The sequence below is a fragment of the Dermacentor andersoni genome, chromosome 1 (assembly GCF_023375885.2).
Source record: "Dermacentor andersoni chromosome 1, qqDerAnde1_hic_scaffold, whole genome shotgun sequence".
Classification (NCBI taxonomy): domain Eukaryota; kingdom Metazoa; phylum Arthropoda; class Arachnida; order Ixodida; family Ixodidae; genus Dermacentor; species Dermacentor andersoni.
In genome coordinates, this window is record NC_092814.1 from 2,974,316 (window position 1) to 2,997,597 (window position 23,282).

Consider the following 23,282-nt stretch of genomic DNA (forward strand, 5'->3'; position numbering starts at 1 on the left):
GTAACACTTATTAAAAGACAAGACGTTTCGGCTTCCATACGGTCGCCTTGTTCACAAACGCCTTGTGTTTTAATGAGTTTTACTTGGTTGGTGTACGTCTTTTTTTGTCTTGTCTCATCTCGACTAGACGAGTTTCCGCCGAACTCTCAATTAAAGCGGGAAGTTAGCTTACGCACACGCGGTCAATCAGTCGTCTGCTACCATGTGGACAGCAAGAGCGGGCTTTTCCCCCAAACTTATTTTCATTTCCCGTGCGAGCCGTAGTGCAGATTTTCTCTAATGCAAATTTCTCTATTAGCGCTTGTCCAATCTCATTGTTGTCTCCGTGTTGCCTTTCGGTTCTTCACCTTCAGTATGCATTACCATCTAGCGCAGTCACCTAGAAATGTTACATTTCTGGATCACTGCTCGTGGAATCTGGTTGTTGTCTCAGCGTTGCCCTTGCGTTCTTCACGTTCAGTATGGATTACCGGGTAGCCCGGTAACCTAGATATGTTACATCTCTGTATCAGCGCTCCTAGTATCTCGTTGTTGTCTCCATGTTGCGCTTGCGTTCGTCTCTTTCAGTATGGATTACCACGCCACCCAATCACCTAGATATGCTACATTTCTGAATCAGCGCTTGTCGAATCTCGTTGTGGTCTCCGTCTTGCCTTTGCCTTCTTCACGTTTGTTATGGATTACCATGTAGCCCAGCCACCTAAGTACGTTACATTCCTGCATCAGCGCTCATAAACTCTCGTTGTGGTCTCCATTTTGCCTTTGCGTTCATCACGTTTAGTATGGTTACTACCTAGCCCAGTGACCTAGATATATGAAACTTCTATATTCCGTTATTTCCTCCGTGTTGCCTTTGGATTCTTCACGTTCAGTATGGATTACCATCTAGCCCAGTCAGCTAGATAGGTTACATTTTTGGATCAGCGCTCGTTGAATCTGGTTGTTGTCTGAGTGTTGCCTTTGCGTTCTTCACGTTTAGTATGGATTACCTTGCAGCCGAATCACTTATATCATGTTACATTTCTGGATCAGCCCTCGTCGAATCTCGTTGTTGTCTCCGTGTTTCCTGTGCGTTCTTGACGTTCAGTCTGTAGTACCATCTTGCCCAGTCGCCTAGAAATGTTAGATTTCTGTATCAGTGCTCGTCGGATCTGGTTGTTGTCTCAGTGTTGCCTTTGGGTTCTTCATGCTCAGTATGGATTACCATGTAGCCCAGTCACCTAGATATCTTACTTTTCTGTATCAGCGCTCGTAGAATCTCGTTGTCTCCATGTTGCCTTTGCGTTCGTCACGTTCAGTATGGATTACCACCTCGACCAGTGACCTAGATAAGTTACATTTCTGTATTAGCACTCGTCCAATCTCATTGTTGTGACTGTGTTGCCTTTGAGTTCTTCACATTAAATATGCATTACAATCTAGCCGAGTCACCTAGAAATGTTACATTTCTGGATCAGTGCTCGTCGGATCTGGTTGTTGTCTCAGTGTTGCCTTTGGTTTTTTCACGTTCAGTGTGGATCACCATGCATCCGAGTCACTTGGATATGTTACATATTGCGAGCATTATATTACCCCTTCATCTTCTTCATCTGTATATATTCATCATCATGGCCAGCGTCATCTTCTTCAGCGCGCGAGCTTCGAAATAAACCGTTGAGGCTAAACAGCTGTTTCGCAAGTGGTGGAGGCTGCTTTCGATCCCTTGGTCCTCTACGCCTTCGAGTTTCCCTGGAGCTTTGTTCAGGCAGCCGCTTGCTCCGCCTTTCCGCCAGCATGCCCCAAGAAGATCCTGCAGGAGCCCCCAGCGTCACCGTCTCTGCCCCACCGGCCGTTCCTTCATCGACCGTCAGCACGCGGCAGCGCGATGCTACCATGTTTGCTGGCCTTCGTAGTGACGACGTTCATGACTGGCTGGACAATTATGACCACGTGAGTGAGTCTAACCGGTGGGATGACATGCACACGCTTCGCAACGTCGCATTCTACCTCACTGACGTTGCGAGAACTTGGTTTCTCAACCACGAGAGCACCTTGCCTGACTGGGCGGCATTCAAATACCAGCTTCAGCAGATTTTCGCGCTCCCAACGTTCGCTCTGAGGTAGCCAAGAAAAAGCTTGATGGACCCACGCAACTGCCCGGGGAAACATAATACACCTCTTATATCGAGGACGTCCTCGCCCTTTGTCGCCGCGTTGACGCCGCAATGACGGAATCTGATCGTGTTCGTCACATCCTAAAGGGCATTGCCCACGTCGCGTTCAACGCACTGGCGATCAAGAATCCAAATACCGTCAGCGATGTGATCGCGACTTGCCAACACCTGGACACACCGCAGGCCATCCGTTTACAACCTGTCACCGGTGACGCGCCTTACGGACTCTCATACGGACTCTCATTGTACGGACTCTCATACGCGAAGAGCTGCAAGCGTGTGGCCTGCTCTGTCCTCCCGTTCTACAGCCTCAGCCTTCGGTTCCTGGCCTGCGCGACATCATCAAAGAGGAGCTGTTCTCCATGACCTGCGCTGCGAGCTGTGGCCGTCTTCGCCATCCACCTCGTATGCTCAGGTTGCGGCTATGCAACCAGCGTTCGTTCGGTCAGCGCCTCCTGCTCCTGCTACTGACCCTAACCATCTCGCGACTGTACCACCCCGTCCGCCTGCCACAGGATTTTACGCTACCCGGCCTATGCTTCGCCCCATTTGTTATTATTGCGGTATTCGGGGGCAGATATCGCGTTTTTGCCGAAGACGACAACAGAACGAACGCCGTGGCTACGATATTTATGAGAGAGACCCGTTGCTTCTTCCGAGTCCTTACCAGCGCCGGCTCTCCCCACGCTCACTTTCTCCACCTCCCGAGGCGCCTTGCAACTACCGTCCAGGTCGCCACCGCTCGCCCTCCCCTCTCCGACGCTCGACTTCACCCCTGCAATCGGCCACCCGCACTCCTGACTACCGTTCGGAAAACTATATGGTGCAGTTTTTGGAGGGAAAGCTGCGTGGCTCGCACAGACTACAATTCCTCTAGCGTGCCCGGCCAATACTTTATTCGTCTGTGTAGAAGGTGTACCAGTCCTAGCATTGCTTGATACGGGAGCAGCTATTTCCATTATTCACGCTGGCTTGTGCGCTCGTCTACGCAAAGTTACTACACCTTACAGTGGAGCTCTTCTTCGTGGTGCAAATAATGTTGAGATTCGGCCATCGGCGCAATGCACCATTAGAGTTTCGATCGACGGGATACGCCTCCATATCCAGTTCGCAGTGTTGAATTCCTGTGCTCACGTGCTTATACTAGGGTGGGACTTTCTCTCTTCGGGGTCTGCTTCCATGTCGTGCCGTGAACGCCTCGTTAACTTGACAGAGACCAACCATTCCGATGACGTGCATGAACCACGCCTTCGCTTACGATCTGCTGACGATTGTATGGTGCCCCCTGGTCGCGAGCAACTCCTTGTAGTTAACTCTGACATCGCCGATGGTGACGTTTTAGTTGTACCGTCAGCCCGTTGCTTATCCAGAGGGATTGCTCTGGCACACAGCCTTGTTCGCTTTACCAACGGCACGGCCACTTTGGCTGTACTCAACACAACCCATGAGCCAGTTCTGCTTTCTAAAGGCGCCGCTCTCATGTGCGTCTGAGACACACAGCCTGTCTCTGTGCTTACCTCGACTACTGCTGTTTCACAACTACCCACAGCTATGGATCCGGTCCCTGCTTCTGTTCTCGCTAGTACCATCAGCTCCGATTTAACGCCACAGCAGACGGGGGAGTTACTGGCGTTGTTATCCAAGCATAAAGACTCCTTCGACGTACACTCTGCTCTTCTGGGACAGACTTCTGCGACGGTTCATCGCATACACACAGATGGAACTTCCATCTTGCGCCGGCGGCCATATCGCGTTTCTTCCGCTGAACGCCAGATCATCGATACCCACGGTGCCGACATGCTGAAACGTAGCATAATCCGCCCATCCTCAAGCCCTTGGTCGTCACCTGTCGTGTTGGTGCTTAAGAAAGACGGCTCAGTGCGATTTTGCGTAGGCTACCGTGCCTTAAACAAAATAACCCGCAAAGATCTCTATCCACTGCCCCGAATCGATGATGCGTTAGATTCATTACAAGACGCGGAGTTTTTGTCCAGCCTTGATCTACGCTACGGATACTGGCAGATACCCATGCACGAATCAGACAAGGAGAAAACCGCGTTTGCCACACCCGATGGACTTTATGAATTTAATGTAATGCCCTTCGGCCTGTGTAATGCTCCTGCCACATTTGAGCGGATGATTGACACCGTACTGTGGGGCCCAATGTGGAAGACTTGCTTATGCTACCTTGACGACATCATCATATTTTCGTCGACCTTCCATCAGCACTTGCAGCGCCTCGACGAAGTCCTGACATGCCTCTCAGCTGATGGCCTTCAGCTGAATACAAAAAAGTGCCACTTTGCCAGCAAAACCATTAAAGTGCTCGGACACCTTGTCAGCAAGTAGGGCCTTCGACCCGACCCCGACAAGATTACCGCTGCCCTCCGCTTCTCCAGGCCTCAACGCGCCAAAGACTTGCGTAGCTTCCTTGGCCTAGCCTTCATACGTAACTTTGCCACCATTGCGGCGCCGCTCCACCAACTCCTTCCTTCTGGAGCTCCCTACGTATCGTCGGACGAATGCCAAACTGCTTTTGACGCCTTCCAGCGTGCCCTCACGTCCGAACCTGTGCTTTGTCATTTCGACAACACCGCACCCACTCTTCTACATACTGACGCCAGCGGACACGGTATCGGCGCTGTTCTTCTGCAACGTCAACAAAATTCTGAAGAACGTGTGGTTGCATACGCAAGTCGCACGCTAACAGCTGCAGAGAAAAATTATAACTTTACGGAGCAAAAAAGTCTCGCCGTTGTTTGGTCCGTCCGAAAATTTCGGCCTTATCTGCACGGCCGCCACATTACGGTCGTTACTTACCACCACGCCTTGTGCTGGTTGGCGACGCTAAAGAATTTAACGGGACGTATCGGCCGTTGGATACTTCGCTTACAAGAATACGACTTCGACGTCACCTACAAGTCTGGAAAGGAACACCAGGATGCCGATGTTCTCTCTCGTTCTCCCCTACCACCGTCTTCAAACCCTGCTTGCTTACCACCTTTCGTGAGCAAACCGCAGGGCGCGTCGCCTGCATTCCCTTCGCTCGCTGCTCTCCACCGGCTCCCATCCAGCCATTCTCACACGTTTGCCTCTAGCCAACGTAATGACTCTTACTGCCACTCCGTTATGGAACGTATTCGCGGATCATCTCGCACACCTAACGCTCGGCTCCGTCGGCAGTTGAAGAACAAGATCGAAAATTCGATATTATACCGGCACGTGTTTCATCCCGAAGGACACCGTTGGGTTCCTGTCGTTCTCCGATTACTTCGGGCCCAGATATTGGAGACCTTTCACGACGATCCCACTGCCGGTCACTTTGGTTTCCATAAAACCTATGAGCGAATTCGCAGCCGCTTCTCTTGGCCTGGACTTTGAACCAGCGTAGCGAAATATGTGGCTTCGTGTCCGGTCTGCCAATACCGCAAACGACTGACCTCACCTCCGGCTGGACTGCTCCAACCTGTCCCGTGTCCTGAAGCTCCTTTCGCAGTCGTTGGTATCGACCTCTATGGACCGCTACCCTTAACCACCGGTGGTAAACGATGGATCGTCACAGCTGTAGACCACTTGACACGGCACGCTAAAACAACCGCACTATCTTCGGGATCCACCGAGGAGGTTGCAGCCTTTTTCTTGGAAGCCATATTTTTACCGCACGGAGCCCAACGTGTCTTTTTGAGTGACCGCGGCAGGACCTTTCTCTCTAAACTTCTCGACGATGTTCTCCGTGCGTCCAATACCATCCATAAAACGACTTCCAGCTACCACCCTCAAACTAATGGTCTCACAGAGCGCTTTCATCGCACGCTGTCCGACAAGATATCTATGTACATCAACCCTGACCACACCAATTTGGATGTCATTCTACCATTCGACACTTTCGCATACAACACGGCCGTCCAACGCACTACGGGGTACTCGCCCTTTTTCCTTGTGTATGGTCGCCAACCGCTCACTATCCTCGACGTTTCTTTCTTCGGTGTCCCCGTGCCTTCGTCCACATCAGTGTGTGAGCAGTTCGTTTCGCGCATTGCCTGGTGCCGCGAACGTGCCCGCCTCAACACCGACGCCAGTCAAGAAGACGGAAAAATTCGCTGTTATGCATCTCACCGTGTCGTTTCCTTCCACCCTGCAGACAAAGTGTTACTGTGGACCTCAATTCGCGCTCCTAGATTGTGCGAGAAATTTCCGTCCCGTTTTATCGGGCCCTACATTGTTCAGGAACAGACTTCGCCAGTGAACTATCGTGTCGCTCCAGTTGTTCCGCCTTTGGACGGCCGCTGCCGCGCCACAGCGATTGTGCATGTTTCGCGCTTAAAGCCTTTCATAGGGCGTTTCCCGCCATAACCAGCGGCCAGGTTGGCCGCTTCCGCGCGCGGGGATAATTGTGTGAGCATTATATTACCCCTTCATCTTCTTCATCGGTATATATTCATCATCATGGCCAGCGTCATCTTCTTCAGCGCGCGAGCTGCGAAATAAACCGTTGAGGCTTCACAGCTGTCTCGCAATATATGGATCAGCGCACGTCGAATCTCGTTGCCTCCGCGTTGCCTTTGCGTTCTTCACGTTCAGTATGGATTACCGCGTAGGCCAGTTACCTAGACATGTTACATTTCTGTACCAGCGCTCGTCCAACCTCATTGTTGTCTCCGTGTCGCCTTTTGGTTCTTCACATTCAGTATGCATTGCCATCTAGCCGAGTCACCTAGAAATGTTAAATTTCTGGATCGGTGCTTGTCGAATCTGGTTGTTGTCCAAGTGTTGACTTTGCGTTCTTCACGTTCAGTATGGATCACCATGCAGCCGAGTCACTTAGATATGTTAAATGTATGGATCAACGCTCGTGGAATCTCGTTGCTGTTTCCGTGTTGCCTTTGCGTTGTTCACGTTCCGTATGGATTACCGTGTAGCCCGGTCACCTAAATATGTTATATTTCTGTATCAGCGCTCCTAGAATCTCATTGTTGTCTCCATGTTGCGCTTGCATTCGTCTCATTCAGTATGGATTACCACGCAGCCCAGTCACCTAGATATGTTACATTTTTGGATCAGCGCTCGTCGACTCTCGTTGTTGTCTCCGTCTTGCCTTTGCCTTCTACACGTTCGTTATGGATTACAATGTAGCCCAGTAACCTAGGTACGTTATATTCCAGTATCAGCGCTCGTAAAATCTCACAATTTCTTTTCCGTACATAAATGCACGTGCGAGCTACACAAAGAATGAAAGAGAAACGATATTCAACAGAATACAAAAGATAACTTAAATACGGTATGCAATAGAACACTAAACAACGCAGAATAAAATGAACAACAACCGGGCACATGATAGACAAAGCAGAAACGTGAAATATTTGTGAACAAACAAGCGTATACAATTTTTTTTTCTAAGCACTGTCAGTTTAACATAAGGAAAATAGGTAACAAGCAATTAAAAGTCGTTAATAATCTCTTGTGATTAACTCCAGCTGTGAAACGAACAGGGATAAAGAGTTTGTCGCTGTTAATGACGAGTTATGTTCATTCCATTCTCTGATTACTCGAGGAAAAAAAAAGTAACTGAGAGCGTCATTAGAAATGGAGTAGTCGGTTAGCGTATGCTCGTGTTGATGCCGTGTTATTCTATATTGAGAATATGAAATGCACTGGGTGATTTCAATTTTATACTGACAGTTCAGAATTCGAAACAGGAATTTTAGTCGACCTTGTTTTGCTCTCGTCGATAATGTGTTGCGGCCTGAGGAAGCTAAGAGACGTGAAGGTGAACCCGTAGAACGATATTTGCTATGAATGAACCTTGCGGCTTTTCTTTGTACGGCTTCAAGTTTAGCTATGTTAGGTGCTGTGTAAGGAAACCAAATTGTGTTAGCGTATTCTAAAATTCTCACTGACCTGGAGAGGCAAAGCGGAAGAGTGGGTCTAAAATTAATCTGCAGAAAACTAAAGTAATGTTTAACAGTCTTGGAAGAGAACAGCAATTTACAATAGGTAGCGAGGCACTGGAAGTGGTAAGGGAATACATTTACTTAGGGCAGGTAGTGACAGCGGATCCGGATCATGAGACGGAAATATTCAGAAGAATAAGAATGGACTGGGGTGCGTTTGGCAGGCATTCTCAGATCATGAACAGCAGGTTGCCATTATCCCTCAAGAGAAAAGTGTATAATAGCTGTGTCTTACCAGTACTCACCTACGGGGCAGAAACCTGGAGGCTTACGAAAAGGGTTCTACTCAAATTGAGGACGACGCAACGAGCTATGGAAATAAGAATGATGGGTGTTATGTTAAGGGATAAGAAAAGAGCAGATTGGGTGAGGGAACAAACGCGAGTATTCTAAAATAGGTCTCACAAATGTTTTGTAGCCCAGAAGCTTAATGTTCGTTGGAGCGATCTTTAGGCGTCTTTTCAGATAAAATAGCTTTCACAGTGCAGTAGCTGTAACATTAGTTATGCGTGTTTCCCAATTGAGGTTTGACCTCACCGTTATCCCTAAATATTTCTGTTGCTCAACCATCGAAAGAGCGTGCCATTAACGATATAGGGTAAATGAGATGGTTGCTTTTTTCTTGTTATTGTCATTGCCACTGATTTATTGACGTTAATACACATTTGCCACTCAGAGCACCAATCGGCTAGCGTGTTAAGGGAATCAGAAATATCGAGATGGTCGTTATGGCTGTGAAGTTCTTTATATATCACGCAATCATCCGCGAAGTGTTTGATGTTGCGCGCTGTATTATTGGTGATATCGTTAATAAAGATCAGATACAACAGCGGCCCGAGTACCGAGCCTTGTAATACTCCGGATGTGACAGGAACGGCATCAGATGGCATATGGTCAAACATAAATTGTGAGCGGTGTGTTAGAAAACCTGTTATCCAAGCAGACACTTCTCCCTTCGCGATGGCTTGCTCCACTTTGCAATTAGCTTAGTGTGACTTACGCAATCAAAAGCTTTAGATAAGTCAAGTAAAATCATGTAAATTTGAGAACGATTAATAATACTAAGAGCAAAGTCATGAACTAACTCTGTTAGTTGAGTGATGGTTGATAAGCCAGATCGAAAACCGTGCTGGTGAGGCGATAGGATGTTTTCGCATTCTAGAAACACTGTCATGTGTTTTAGAATGATGTGTTCTAGTATTTTGCATGAAGTGCTGTGGAGAAATATGGGTTTGAAATTGGCAACATTATTTTTGTCTCCTTTCTTGTGGATCGGTATTATTTTAGCCTTTTTCCAGTCGTGTGGTAGATTAGCAGTTGCTAGTGACGTATGAAAAATCTGTCCCAGATATCTACTGCACCACGCAGCATATTTTTTTAGGAATCCGTTTGGAATTTCGTCAGGGCCGTTTGCTTTTTTAGGGTCAATGTTGAGGAGAAGATTGTGGATTCCGGCGTCCGTTATTGTTAAGGGATCAAGCACTGAGGTACAGGATGGTGGAGGAGGGGGAAGTGTACCATTGTCTTCCGTGAAGACTGATTTGAAGAAATTGTTATATTTATTTGCCGCTGCACTTTTTTCTTCGTCTGTTAGTTTGGTTGTTATCTACTCGGTACTGCGCAGATGTTTCCAGAATCTTTGTGGGTTATTTTGTAGGAAGCTAGGAAGAGTGAAACTGTAGTAGTATTGTCTCGAATCTTTTAGTTTCTGCTTAAAATGCATAACTGGAGATTTTAACTTCAAGGTTGTAGATGGTTTTGAGTTATTCTTGTTTGCCTTACGAAGCCGATTTGCGCGCCGTTTAGCATGGATGACTTCGCGGGTGATCCATGGATTATTAAAGAGCGGTTTGTTTTTTGCATTGGAATATAATTAGTTTTACAGTGCAGGACAATGCTCTTAAAATGTAGCCACAATGCATCTACATCAGTAGATTCCCGAGATGCTTTTTCCAAAAAGGAATCGAATTCACGCGACAGATAAGTTAGTATGCTGGAGTCATCTGCTTTATGAAAGTTAAAAAAACGTTTTACTGTAGACAGGGTAGTAATACAATGATCAAGCTGGAATGTGCACATAGGTATACTGTGATCAGATATCCCTTCAATAAGGTCCATTTGTACTTGACTTGTGGAAAAATGGTTGCTAAGAAATATGAGGTCGAGGATATTTTTCGTTGAGCCATGAACGCGAGTAGGACGAGTGACAAGTTGATGTAGGTTAAAATTTAGCATTAAATTTATTAGCACTTCTGAGGCTTCTGTTGTGTGATGCATTGTGGGCCAGTCTATGTCAGCAAGGTTAAAGTCGCCCGCAAGAATAATCCTGGATTGGGGGACATGACGCTGCATATATTCTTGAATTGCTGAAAGGCATGCATTTCCAGAGGAAGCGCTCCGATAAACGCCACCGGTTGACGTCCCGTCTCAGAACAGTTTTTTATCAGTAAGGCCACTCCTCTACCCCGTGAAGGTCGGTCTTTTCGGATGATTCTGTAGTTTGGCGGAGCAATCTCGTGGTCGAATATAGCGGGTGATAGCCATGTTTCCGTGATTGCCACAATATCAGGATCGTAGTCGACTAGAAGGCTTTCCAAGGCTTCTGTTTTATTTAGGATACTGCGGGCGTTTACATTTATCAATGTTAATCTTTTGATTGCGCCGCTTGTGTCGCTTGTGCGGCTCGGCGGGTTATTCGGCGTTTTGTTTCTGTGTCGTTTTTTTGCATCGGTGCTTTGTCCTTCTCTTCGTCCCAAATATATGCGCGTTTGTTAACGTAAAGCTTGTCAAAAGAAAGTGATACTTCCTCCTTTTTTTCAAGGTTTCATTTTGCACAATCCCAAAGTTTCTTCCGTATGTCTCTTATTGTTTATGAGAAGTCTTCACCATTTGAGCAGTCAGTTGTTTTTAGTTTGAAACCTCGGCTTAAGATTGCTACATTTTCTCTGTAGTCAAGCAACTTCATTATTACTGGTCCAGTTTGATCTGTGGCGCGTTTCCCCAACCTATGTATACGCTCGATGGAAACTTTTTCTAGTCCCAGGGTGTCTTCGATAATATCTTTGTTCACAGTTTGCTCTAACGCCTCGCTAGTTTCATCGTTTTTTTCACCTTTAGACCATAGATAATTAGGTTAGATCGCCTACTGCGGTTTTCTAGGTCGTCAATTTTTTGTTAGAGTGTGTCTATAACTTCGCTCATACAGCCCATTTCTTGTTGACAAGATTCAACTCTATCTTCAAGGACTGCAAGGTGGTCAAGCTTGTTTTCTGACTACTAAACGTTTTTCTTCAATATCTTTGATGTTGGATGCAATATCCTTCAGCTGTTTTGAAATTTGCGTTAGATCGGGGCCAGGGTTAGCTTCAATATCACCACCTAATAGCAGCAATTTTCTCAAGGCGAAAGCGACATCTAGAACCATGATACAAAACGGCGGGCACGGCAGCACTAGCAAGAAAGGGTCACTTGAGCGGATGCAATATCCAAAATCCTTTCTCACCTGTACAATGAACGGAAAACGGGTTGTTAGCGTGCCGCATGCTGGCAGTACCACCGCGCCCAGTGGCCGAGCTCATCCCAGGCAGGATATTTAAAGCGGCTGAGAGCAGTGGCGCTGAACGCAGATCGCGTGCCAAGATCTCCGAGCATGCTACCTTCCGGTGTTGACGGTGCAATTCCCACGAAGAGTATGGCGGTGAATCCAGCACGTGGCAATGGTTGCGTAGAGCCCCTGCGCAGCCCTGGTCGCCCCAGCTTGCGCAGTCCCTCCATCCTCGGCATGAAGAAGCAGGCCGAAGGACAGCTGTACAATGAATGCAAACGGGCTCTTATCGTGCCGCATGCTGGCAGTCCCACCGTGCCCAGGTTATGTTACATTTCTCTATCAGCGCTCGTAGAATCTCGTTGTCTCCATGTTGGCTTTGCGTTCGTCACGTTCAGTATGGATTATCACCTAGCCCAGTGACATAGATATGTTAAATTTCTTCTTTAGTGGTCGTCCAATCTCATTGTTGTCTCCGTGTTGCCTTTGCCTTCTTCACGTTCACTATGGATTACCATTTACCCAGGCACATAGGTGGGTTACATTTCTATATCAGCGGTCGTATAATCTCGTTGTTGTCTCCATTTTGTGTTTGCGTTCGTCACGTTCAGTATGGATTACCATGCAGCCGTGTCACCTAGGTATGTTACATTTATGGATATGCGCTCGTCGAATCTGGTTGTTGTCTCCGTGTTGCCTTTGCATTCTTCAGATTCAGTATGGACTACAATTTAGCCAGGCACTTAGGTACGTTACATTTCTGTATCAGTGGTCGTAGAATCTCGTAGAACCGTTTGCTTTCGTCCCGTTCAGTATGGTTTTCCACGAAGCCGAGTCACCTAGATATGTTACATTTCTGGATCAGCACTTGTAGAATCTCGTTGTCACCATGTTGCCTTTGTGTTCGTCACGTTTTTTTATGGATTACCACCTAGCCCAGTGACCTAGATATTATGACCGCATCAAAGAGGGCGCTTCTACTGGCCAGGATTGTCCGCCAGTGTAGCCAGGTATGTCGCTTCCTGCGCTCTATGTCAGCGTCGAAAGCTCCCTACATCAGCTCCGAGCGGACAACTGCAACCGGTTCCTTGTGCGTCGCAACCACTTGACGTCGTTGGCGTTGACCTGTATGGCCCTCTTCCTGTGACTCTCACCGGTAAACGATGGATTGTGACAGCCGTTGATCACTTGACACGGTACGCCAAAACAACTTGTGTGAGTTCTGCCTCAGCCTCTGAAGTTGCTGCATTCATACTTCAATCCTTAATACTGCGTCACGGTGCTCCTTGCGTCCTCCTGAGCGACCGTGGAAAAGCATTCCTCTCGCAACTACTAGACGAAGTACTCAGAGCCTCCGGAACCACCCACAAGACTACCTCCAGTTACCATCCGCAAACCAACGGCCTCAAGAGCGATTTCATCGCACGCTGTCAGACATGTTAGCCATGTACATCGACCCGGATCACAGAAACTGGGACGCAATTTTACCATTAGTGACCTTTGCATATAATACCGCCGTTCAACGCACGACCGGTTACTCGCCATTCTACCTTGTCTATGGTCGTTCGCCCTCTTGCTGTCTTGACGGCTCTTTCTTCGCGCCAACTGTCCATCAATGTCCTTCCTCCTGCGAAGAATATGTGTCCCGCTTTCTGCGTTGGCGCCAGCTCGCCGCATCAACACCGAAGCACGGCAACAGGACCGCAAGCAGCATTACGACGCCTCTCCTCGCGTCGTGTGCTTCCGCCCTGGCGAGGAAGTGCTACTCCGGACACCAGTTCGTACTCCTGGCTTGTGTGACAAGTTTCAGCTTCGGTTCATCGGCCCCTACAAAGTCTTGGAGCAGACTTCTCCAGTGAACTATAGCGTGGAACCAGTTATTGTTCCAAATGACCGCCGCTGCCGCGCCGCTGAGATTGTCCACGTTTCCCGTATGAAGCCTTTCACGAGACGTTCACCGCCCCTTTGAATTGCGGCCAGGATGGCCGCTCTCGCGCGAGGGGACATTAGTGTGGGAATTTATAAGCTATTCTTTGTCATCTGTACATGATCATCATCATATGGGGTTCATATGGGGTTCCTCTTCATCATCGCTTGTGGGGCTGGCTCTCGTGTGTACTCCGTGCTGTGGGCGTGGTCGGTTCCCCTAATCTTTCGGACGCGGAATAAACGCCGTGATAACTGCTGCGTCACAATATGTTATATTTCTGTATTAGCGCTTGTCCAATCTCATTGTTGTCTCGGTATTGCCTTTGGGTTCTTCACATTCAGCATGGATTACGAACTAGCCCAGTCAACTGGAGATGGTACATTTCTGGATCAACGCTCGTCGAATCTCATTGTTGTCTCCGTCTTGCCTTTGCATTCTTCACGTTCACTTTGGAACACCATGTAGCCCAGTTGCCTAGGTACATTACATTTCTGTATAAGCACTCGTAGAATCCGTTGATGTCTCCGTGTTGCCTTTAGATTCTTCACGTTCAGTATGGATTACCATCTAGCCCAGTCAACTAGATATCTTACATTTATGGATCAGCGCTCGTCGAATCTCGTTGTTGTCTCCGTGTTGCTTTTGCGTTCGTCACGTTCAATATGGATTACCACCTAGCCCAGTAACCTAGATATGTTAAATCTCTGTATTAGCGCTCATCCGATCTAGTTGTCTCCGTGTTGCCTTTCCGTTCTTCACGCTCACTATAGATTATCATGCAGCCGAGTCACTTAGATATTTTACATTTCTGTTTCAGCGCTCGTAGAATCTCGTTATATCCATGTTGCCTTTGCCTTCTTAACGTTCAGTATGGATTAAGATGTAGCCCAGTCACCTAGATATCTTAAATTAATGGATGAGTGCTCGTCGAATCTCATTGTTGTCTCCGTGTTGCTTTTGCGTTTTTCACGTTCAGTATGGATCACTACTTAGCCCTGTGACCTAGATATGTTAAATTTCTGTGTCAGCGCTCGTCTAATCTGCTTGTTTTTTCCGTGTTGCCGTTGTGTTCTTCACGTTCAGTATGGATCACTATCTAGCCCAGTCACCTAGATATGTTACATTTCTGGATCAGCGCTCATCTAATCTGGTTTGTATCTCAGTTTTGCCTGTGCGTTCTTCACGTTCAGTATGAATTACCGTGCAGCCGAGTCACCTAGATATGTTACATTTCTGTATCAGCACTCGTAGAATGTAGTTGTCTCCATGTAGCTTTTTGTTTCTTCACGTTCAGTGTGGATTATCATGCAGCCCAGTCACCTCGATATGTAACATTTCTGTATCAGCGCTCGTAGAATATCGTTGTTGTATCCATGTTGCCTTGGCGTCCTTCATGTTCAGTATGGATTACCATGCATTCCAGTCGCCTAGATATGCTACATTGCTGTATCAGCACTCGTAGAATGTAGTGGTCTCCATGTTGCCTTTCGTTTCTTCATGTTCAGCATCGAGAACCATCCCGCCCAGTCACCTAGATATGTAAGATTTCTGTATCATTCCTCGTAGAATCTTGTTGTTATCTCAATGTTGCCTTTGCGTTTTCATCTTCAGTATATATTTACCATGCATCCCAATCAGCTAAACATCATCGCCATCAACATCATCATCTGCCTGTTTTATGTCCACTGCAGGACGAAGGCCTCTCCCTGCGATCTCCAATTACCCCTTTCTGGCGCCAACCTAGTCCAACTAGTGCCCTCGAATTTCCTAATGTCATCGCTCCACCTACTCTTTTGTCGTCCTCCATTGCGTTTTCCTTGTCTTGGTGCCCATTCTGTCACCCTAATGGCCAATGGTTATGTGACCGGCGCATTACATGACCTGCCCAGCTCCATTTTTTCATGTTGATGTCAATTAGGATATCGTCTATACCAGTTTGCCCTCTGATCCAAACTGCTCTCTTTCTGTCTCTTAAAGTTATGCCTAGCAATCTTCTTTCCATCGCTCTTTGCGCAGTCCTGGACTTGTTCTCAAGCTTCTTTGTCAGTCTTCAAGTCTCTGCGACATATGTCAGCACTGGTAAAAGTCTTTGATCGTACACCTTCCTTTTCAAATATACTGTTACGCTTCCTCTCAGAAGCTGGCAATGTCGGCCGTATGCAATCGAAGCCATTTTTATTCTTCTGTGAATTTTCTTCTCGTGAACCGGGTTCCCCGTGATTAGTAGACGTAGATAAATGTATTCCTTCACAGACTCTAGAGGCCGACTGGGGATCTTGAACTCTTGTTGCCTTGCCCGGCTATTTATCATTATCTTTGTCTTCTGCATATTAATCTTCAACCCCACTCTTACACTCTCTGTTTAGGTCCTCGATCAATTGTTGTAACTCGTCTGCATTGTTGCTGAATAGAAAAATGTCATCGGCAAACTGAAGGTTGCTGAGATATTCACCGTCGATCTTTACTCCTAAGGCTTCCCACTTTAATAGCTTGAATACTTCTAAGCACGCAGTGAATAGCATTGGATAGATTGTGTCTCCCTGTCTGGCCCCTTTCTTGATAGCTATCTTCCTGCTTTTCTTATGCAGAATTAATCTAGCTGTAGAACCTCTGTAGATATTTCCGAAGGTATTTACGTAAGCGTTCTGTATTCCTTGGTTATGTAATGACTCTATGACTGCTGGTATCTCTACTGAATCAAATGCCTGTTCGTAATCTATGAACGCCATATAGAGAGGCTTATTATGCTCTTCGGATTTCTCAATAACCTGATTAATGACGTGGATGTGATCCATCGAAGAGTACCCCTTCCTGAAGCCAGCCTGTTCCCTTGGTTGACTGAAGTCCAGTGTTGCCCTTATTCTATTAGAGATTATTTTGGTAAATATGTTATATAACACTGCGATTAAGCTAGTGCGCCTATTTTTTAAATTCTTTAACGTTTCCCTTTTGTGGATTAGTATAATGATTGCATTGTTCCAGTTTTCTTGGACCCTTTCAGTCGATAGACACTTCGTATCAAGAGCCGCCTGTTTTCCAAGCATTATGTCTCCTCCATCTTGGATTAAATCGACTCTAATTCCATCTTCTCCTGCAGGTCTTCCTCGTTTCATGTCTTGCAGGGCCCTTCTAACCTCATCGCTAGTTATAGGAGGAGTTTCTGTATCATGTTCATTACTGTTTTTAATTGAGGTACTGACTCCTCTGGGTACTGTACAGGTCAGTATAAAATTCTTCCGCTGCTTTTACTATATCTTCGAGATTTCTTATGATATTACCCTGCTTGCCTTTTAGTTCATGGATCTTGGTTTGTCCTATGCCAAGTTTCTTTCTCACTTATTTCAGGTTTCGTCATATTTTACGGCTTCTTCAGTGTTTCTCATGTTATAATTTCGAATATCACTTATTTTCGCTTTGTTGATCAGTTTTGACAGTTCCGCAAATTCAATTTTATCTCTTGCGTTGGACACTTTCATTTTTTGTCGTTTCATTATTAGGTCCTTTATTACATGGGAGAGCTTGCCTACTGGCTACCTTGGTGCCTGGCCTCCCACTTCAATTGCGGCCTCTGAAGCCATCTTAGTTCATTAGCTCTATGTCATCATCATCTCTCTGTTCTAAGGCTGCATATTTATTTGCAAGTACCAGTTTGAATTTGTCTGCTTTTACTCTTACTGCCTCAAGATTGATCTGAATCTTCTTTACCAATTTTGCTCTTTCTCTTTTCAAGTTAAAGTGACTTGTAGCCCTCACTAACCTATGATCACTGCACTTTGCCCTACCTATCACTTGTACATCCTGTACTCTGCTGGAATCAGCAGAAAGTATGAAGTCAATTTCATTCCTTGTTTCATTCACCATTAGGACTTCTCCAGGGCCACTTTCTCTTGCTACGATTCTTAAAAAAGGTGTTCATTATTCGAAGCTTATTTCTGTCTGCGAATTCTACCAGCATCTCTCTAGCGTTCGTAGAATCGACGCCGTAGTTGCCAATTGCTTGTTCCCCAGCCTGCCTTTTCCCCACTTTTGCATTGAAGTCGCCCATTACTACAGTATATTGAGTTTGCACTTTTCTCATCGCTAATTCAACATCTTCATAAAACTGATCTACTTTCTTATCGTCGTGACTGGATGCTGGAGCGTAGGCTCGTGCTACTTGTAATCTATACCTCTTTGTAAGCTTAATTACGACTACAGCTACCCTCTCATTAATGGTGCAGAGTTTGTCAATGTTGCGACTATGTCCTTAGGGATTAGGAATTCTACCCCGCATTGCTTCTGATCTACGAGACCTCTACAGCATAGGGCATGTCCGTTATTCAGCAATGCATAAACCTCACCAGTTCTTCTAATCTCACTAAGGCGGATGATATCGCAAACAATGTCTGATAGTTCCTCAAAGAGTCCTGCTAAGCTAGCCTCACTCGAGATGGTTCGGGTGTTAAACGTTTCAAGGGTCACTTTCCATTGGCGGCCGGTCCGGATCTAGAGATTCTTAGCACACTCTGCTGCGTTACAAGTCTGACCACCGGCTTGGTCAGGTTCTGCGCAGCTTCTGGGGACTGAGGGACATTGGTTCATTGAAGATATCATTAGGGAGGTTGTGGCCGAATACTGCCCCAGGGAGGACAATTCCTGTTCTGGTGAGGGAGTGTCTTTGTTCAAGCTTAGTGGGCCTTCCTAATTTGGTTGTACCTGGATTAGTATAGCCCCACTCGCTCTCGGCATCTTTTGCCGGTGACAGGCGTCACTCCAAGCTTGCACATGTTGTGCACTGGAGGTGAATTTCAAGCACACCACCATAAAAAACCCTCTTCTAGTGGGATTCGAACTTCCGACAATGGCAACCGAGTATTCGACATAGCTCAGTCACCTAATCCCACAAGCAGGGCGAGGCTACCTTATGGCCGAAAAATACAGCCCCGAGGACCCAACGCGCCTAAAATGTTACATTTCTGAATAAGCGTTCGTAGAATCTCGTTGTTGTCTCCATCTTGCGTTTGCGTTCGTCTCGTTCAGTAGGGAGAACCATCTAGCCAAGTCACCTAGATATGTTACATTTCTGAATCAGCTCTCATCGAATCTCGTTGTTGTCTCCGTGTTGCGTTTGGGTTCATTACGTTCAGTATGGATTACCATCTAGCACAGTCACCTAGATATCTGACATTTCTGTATCAACGCTCGTAGAATCTCGTTGTTGTCTCCATGTTGGCTTTGCGTTCTTCACGTTCAGTATTGATTACCACCTAGCGCAGTCACCTATCTATGTTACATTTCTGTGTCATTGCTTGATGAATCTAGTTGTTTCCTCCCTGTTGCCTTTGCGTTCTTCACGTTCACTATGGATTACCACCTGGCCCAGTCACCTAGGTATATTAAATTTCTGGATGAGCGCTTGTCGCTTGTAGTTGTTGTCTTCATGTTGCCTTTGTGTTCTGCACGTTCACTATGAGTTACCACCTAGCGCAGTCACCCACCTAAGTTACATTTCTAAAACAGCGCGTGGAATCTACTTGTCTCCGTGTTGCTTTGCGTTCTTCAGGTTCACTATCGATTACCACCTATAGCGCACTCACAAGCCTAAGTTATGTATCTAGAACAGCCCTTGTTGGATCTAGTTGTTGTCTCGATGTTGCCTTTGCGCTGTTCACGTTCAGTATGGATAACCCCCTGGTGCAGTCATCTAGGTATGTTACATTTCTGGATCAGCACTTGTCGAATATAGTTGTTCTCAAAAAAGTAGCGGACTTAGCACACGGCCCTTCGGCTCACCAGAAGAAACGTGAGAAAGGAAGTAGGGAAAGGTATTGACAACGGTGAACTGCTGCCAATCCGTAAGGAAGTTTCTTGCCTATGATAGGGATAGCGAATCTATGTATAAGGAAGATAGTTTAGCATTTAGTCGACAATAAGGAACGCGATCAAAGCTTTTCAAAAATCCCAAGAAAATGCAGTCAATTTGCAGCTTTTGATCTAAGTTATAATATAAGTCTTTTGTGAACTGGAACAGTTGTGTTTCGCATAATAAGCCCTTCCGAAGTGCATGATGGCTTGAAAAAAAGTTATTTTGCTAGAAATTATCATAACTATCGGAGGCGATGATATGCTCAAGCATCTTACCGCAGACGGATGTTAGGGAGATGGGTTTGAAGTATGATATGAATTATGGTTGCCACTTTAAAACACGGGAATCACCTTCGCAACTTTCCAGTCATGTGGAAGTTGTCCTGTGGATAGCGAATGCCCAAAGATATGATATAATATTTTACTGGAGGCTGTTATCGTATATCATGATATTTTTGTGTTAATCTTGTCAACGCATGTTAATGTGGACAGTTCCAGATTAGTTATTATAGATGCGATGCCATTGACAGTGATGTCAATAGGCTGCATAAATGTATAGTCAAGATCAGCTATTTCAGGCACGTCTCAATGGTCTTTTATGAGGCAAATTTATAAAAAATTGCATTGAAGCTGTTAGGACAGTCATGTTTTTAGAATGGGAACGTAATCGTTATCTTGCAAAGTGATGGTCTTATGGTGTTCACTTCTTCCAAAAACTGTTTTGTATTAGCTGTGAACGGTGACGGTAGATCGTCAGAAAAATATGTCGCGAAGCGCGTTTTGCAGAGCACTAGCTTTCTAAAAATATCTGTATTTTCTCCAAGACGTGGTAGTGCGCGCGCGTTCTGTGGCAGCGTACAATCTCTTCTGTTTTGTTTCCCAGTCGGTTTAGTGACTTAGAGAACCACGGATGGCGTTTATCATTTTTTATTTTGATTAATGGAATGTATGAATTTACTAGTGAACCTAAGTTGTTTTTGAATAAGGCCCAGTTATTGTCTACAAACAGATTATGGAAAGAAGGTATTAACACTGTGTCAAGGAATGTACCTAGGTCGTCATTTATAACATTGTAATGTAGTCTATTATAATCAGGAATTGGTTTTGTTCTTGTACCAGCAAGACGAGCTGGGACTTTAAGGATCACTTGCGTTAACCTGTGCTCATTGAAGCCATCTAAATATGTTATAGTTTCTATGTAATTTGGGCCCTTATTGGCACCAGTTCCAGTACATTATAGTCACGAGTGGGCTGGGTGAGCATCTGGAACAGGTTAAAATCCAACAATAAAGCAGTGAATTCAGATGAGAAGTGGCAAGTCGGTGACAACTACGTCCAGTTTAATCAAGGAAAATTAAGGTCACCGAATAAATAAACTATTTTAGTTGGACAAGTTTTGACGGCGTGAGTTATGCTGCTTCGGAAGTCGTTAACAAATGGTGGATTCGAATCTGGAGGACGATAGCATTAACCTAACAATAATTTCTCAAAACGAGTCAAGCACACAACCCATAAAATCTCAAGATTAGTGTAAAACTCAGTTAACTAAGAGGTTATTGTCTTTTTTATTGCCTGTCAGTACGCCTCAGCCTCTCTTGTTAGAACGATCAAATCGGTATATGTTATAGATGTTATGCGTGGGACTAATTTCATTGCCTGATTGAACATCTTGAAGGGGCAGCGCGAGACGATGAAAACAAAAGGCAGTAAATACGCAGGACAGCACTGTCCTGTGTTTTACCTGCCTTTTGTCTTGGTCGTCTACCGTTGCCCGTTCAAGAAGTTCAACCAGTACCAACTCGCCCAAATGTCGATTCTTCTGTATTGTCTATTTGATGACAGGTTCCTCGTGTGTGAGTTGTTAATCTGAGGCAGAGCCTCAGTTCAGGAAAAACGAAGCCATTTCTTCTCAAGAAACAACCTTAATAGTCATTGCAATAAAAAAAAACAAGAGAACACTAAAAAAACACACAGGAAGTACATGAAAAACAAGAGTAAAACTAGCCACGCTAGTCCACACGAGAAGTTCAAATGACTGTCGGTCTAGAACAAATAGAGAAAACTCAATCATCGAAAGGCTTATTTACTGGGGCAGTGCGTTGCGATCATGCACTGGTACTTGCTTTGACGGTGGTAGTGATGTGGCGGGCACACGAGGGACGCGGGAGCATGGTAGAGCTAACTGTGGGTGTCAGAGTCCAAGGCTGTCGGAGTCGAAAGTCGTCCAAGTGCGACCGCTACAGCTGAGCGGCGCACGTATTGGTTCTTTGGCTCGCGGTTCCGCCGTGGCGCCTCTCACCAGCGTTGCTCCGGGCCTCTGGTCACCCCCAGGTGACCTCTGTTCTCCGCACGGCGGCTCAAGATCAGCTCCAGGAGCTCGGGATTAGCACCAGGAGCAGGGACGCCGACAGCAGCAGCTGCGGCAGAAATATCCGAGCCCTACACCCCGCGGATCTCTTCAGGGACAGCCGGGGTCGTCCTTGTTCTGTTGAGGGTCTCGTGTTCGGGTCTGGACCGCGACGACCCCGACATTGGCGACCTTCGAACCCCTGTCTCCGAGTGATCGCTTCCCGAGCGTTCCAGTCTGTCCCCTCGTCTCTGCGCCTTCCTCGTACCCGTTGTTTCGTGCCCACCACTGATTGGCTGATCCTCTGTCTTCCTCGTGCGACCGCTCGTGTTACTGCCCGCCAACATCCCTTGTCAGCCACTCGATGGTGTTTGGAGCTGCTGCTGCTCCGTAGTGTTTTGTCTCTCTCCACTCACTAATGACAGTCTGAGATGACAGGATGAAGCCTCAGTTAAGATGATATTAGCTGAACCTGTATCGTCAAGTAAGGAACAGACCTGACGGAGTTTGCGCATAAGGCTTCGAATATTATGAAATCATATGGATAGTGACTGCGTAATTCGAGGTTCTGGTGCCTGTTTGAATTCACGGGTGCACGTGCTATGCTTCAGCTATTTGCTCAGTTGCACTACCGTGATTGTGACGCGGTCGTACATGTAGGCTGCGTCATCTATGCGTTTTTTATCGACGCTGAGCTGAAAAACGTTTTTCTCGCCTTAGCAAATTCAACGAAGTTTCGTCTAGCCTCTCATGGTGCCTGAAGAGAAGTCTTTTCGTATAGAAAACTGGGGCCCTTTAAGTTTTCCTGCTGCTGATACTATCGATACGCTCTTTATCCTTATAGAAAGTCAATTTGGCAATGATGGGCCTATGTTTGTTATCAGCGTGTTTGCCTAATCTGGGTGCTCTTTCGGAATGCTTGCCTGTTAAGTTTATGTCATGCTTTTCAGAACAGAATTGGACAATTTTCTCCTCTGAAATTGACCAGTTCTCTCTTTTTGTCCTCCGCTATGTTAAAGAGCAGGTGTCAGCATTCTCAATGTCGTCACAGCGTGAAGCAATGGCGGCCAATTGTGTCTTATTCGCGCCGGGATCGACATCAGCTGCAGCACCGCCCGAGCTTCCGGGTCACCTGGCCAGCGCAGCCATCTTTGCGTTCAGTAAATTAATTCCACCTTCAGTGGCGTCCTATTTTTATTTTATCGCGAAATGCTTAGTTTTGCGAGTTTTGTAACCTGCTATTCTTGTAGCTTTTCAATCTTACTCAGAACAGCCATATGACCAGCTTTGACTGCGAAAATGATGGCATAGCGCTAAGGCGATTATTTAACATGATCGCAGGAACTCCACGGGTGTTGTTAAGTATGTGCAAGCATACCCTCTAATTTGAGCTTGACACCGCTAAAATTAAGTTGGCGCACCCCCAAATTTCAGTTGCTCCATCTCCAAATTTCAATTTGGCCGAACCCAAGATTTGAAGTTGACCCATCCCCAAATTTAAGTTGGCCCACCC

The 23,282-nt window shown here is 46.2% G+C and overlaps 1 protein-coding gene across 1 annotated transcript in view; it reads left to right on the plus strand.

The window, feature by feature from the left end:
- Positions 1–23,282, plus strand: part of LOC126545625 (solute carrier family 15 member 1) — an 809,365-nt gene that overhangs the window by 670,461 nt on the left and 115,622 nt on the right. The gene's annotated exons all lie outside the window — the stretch shown is intronic.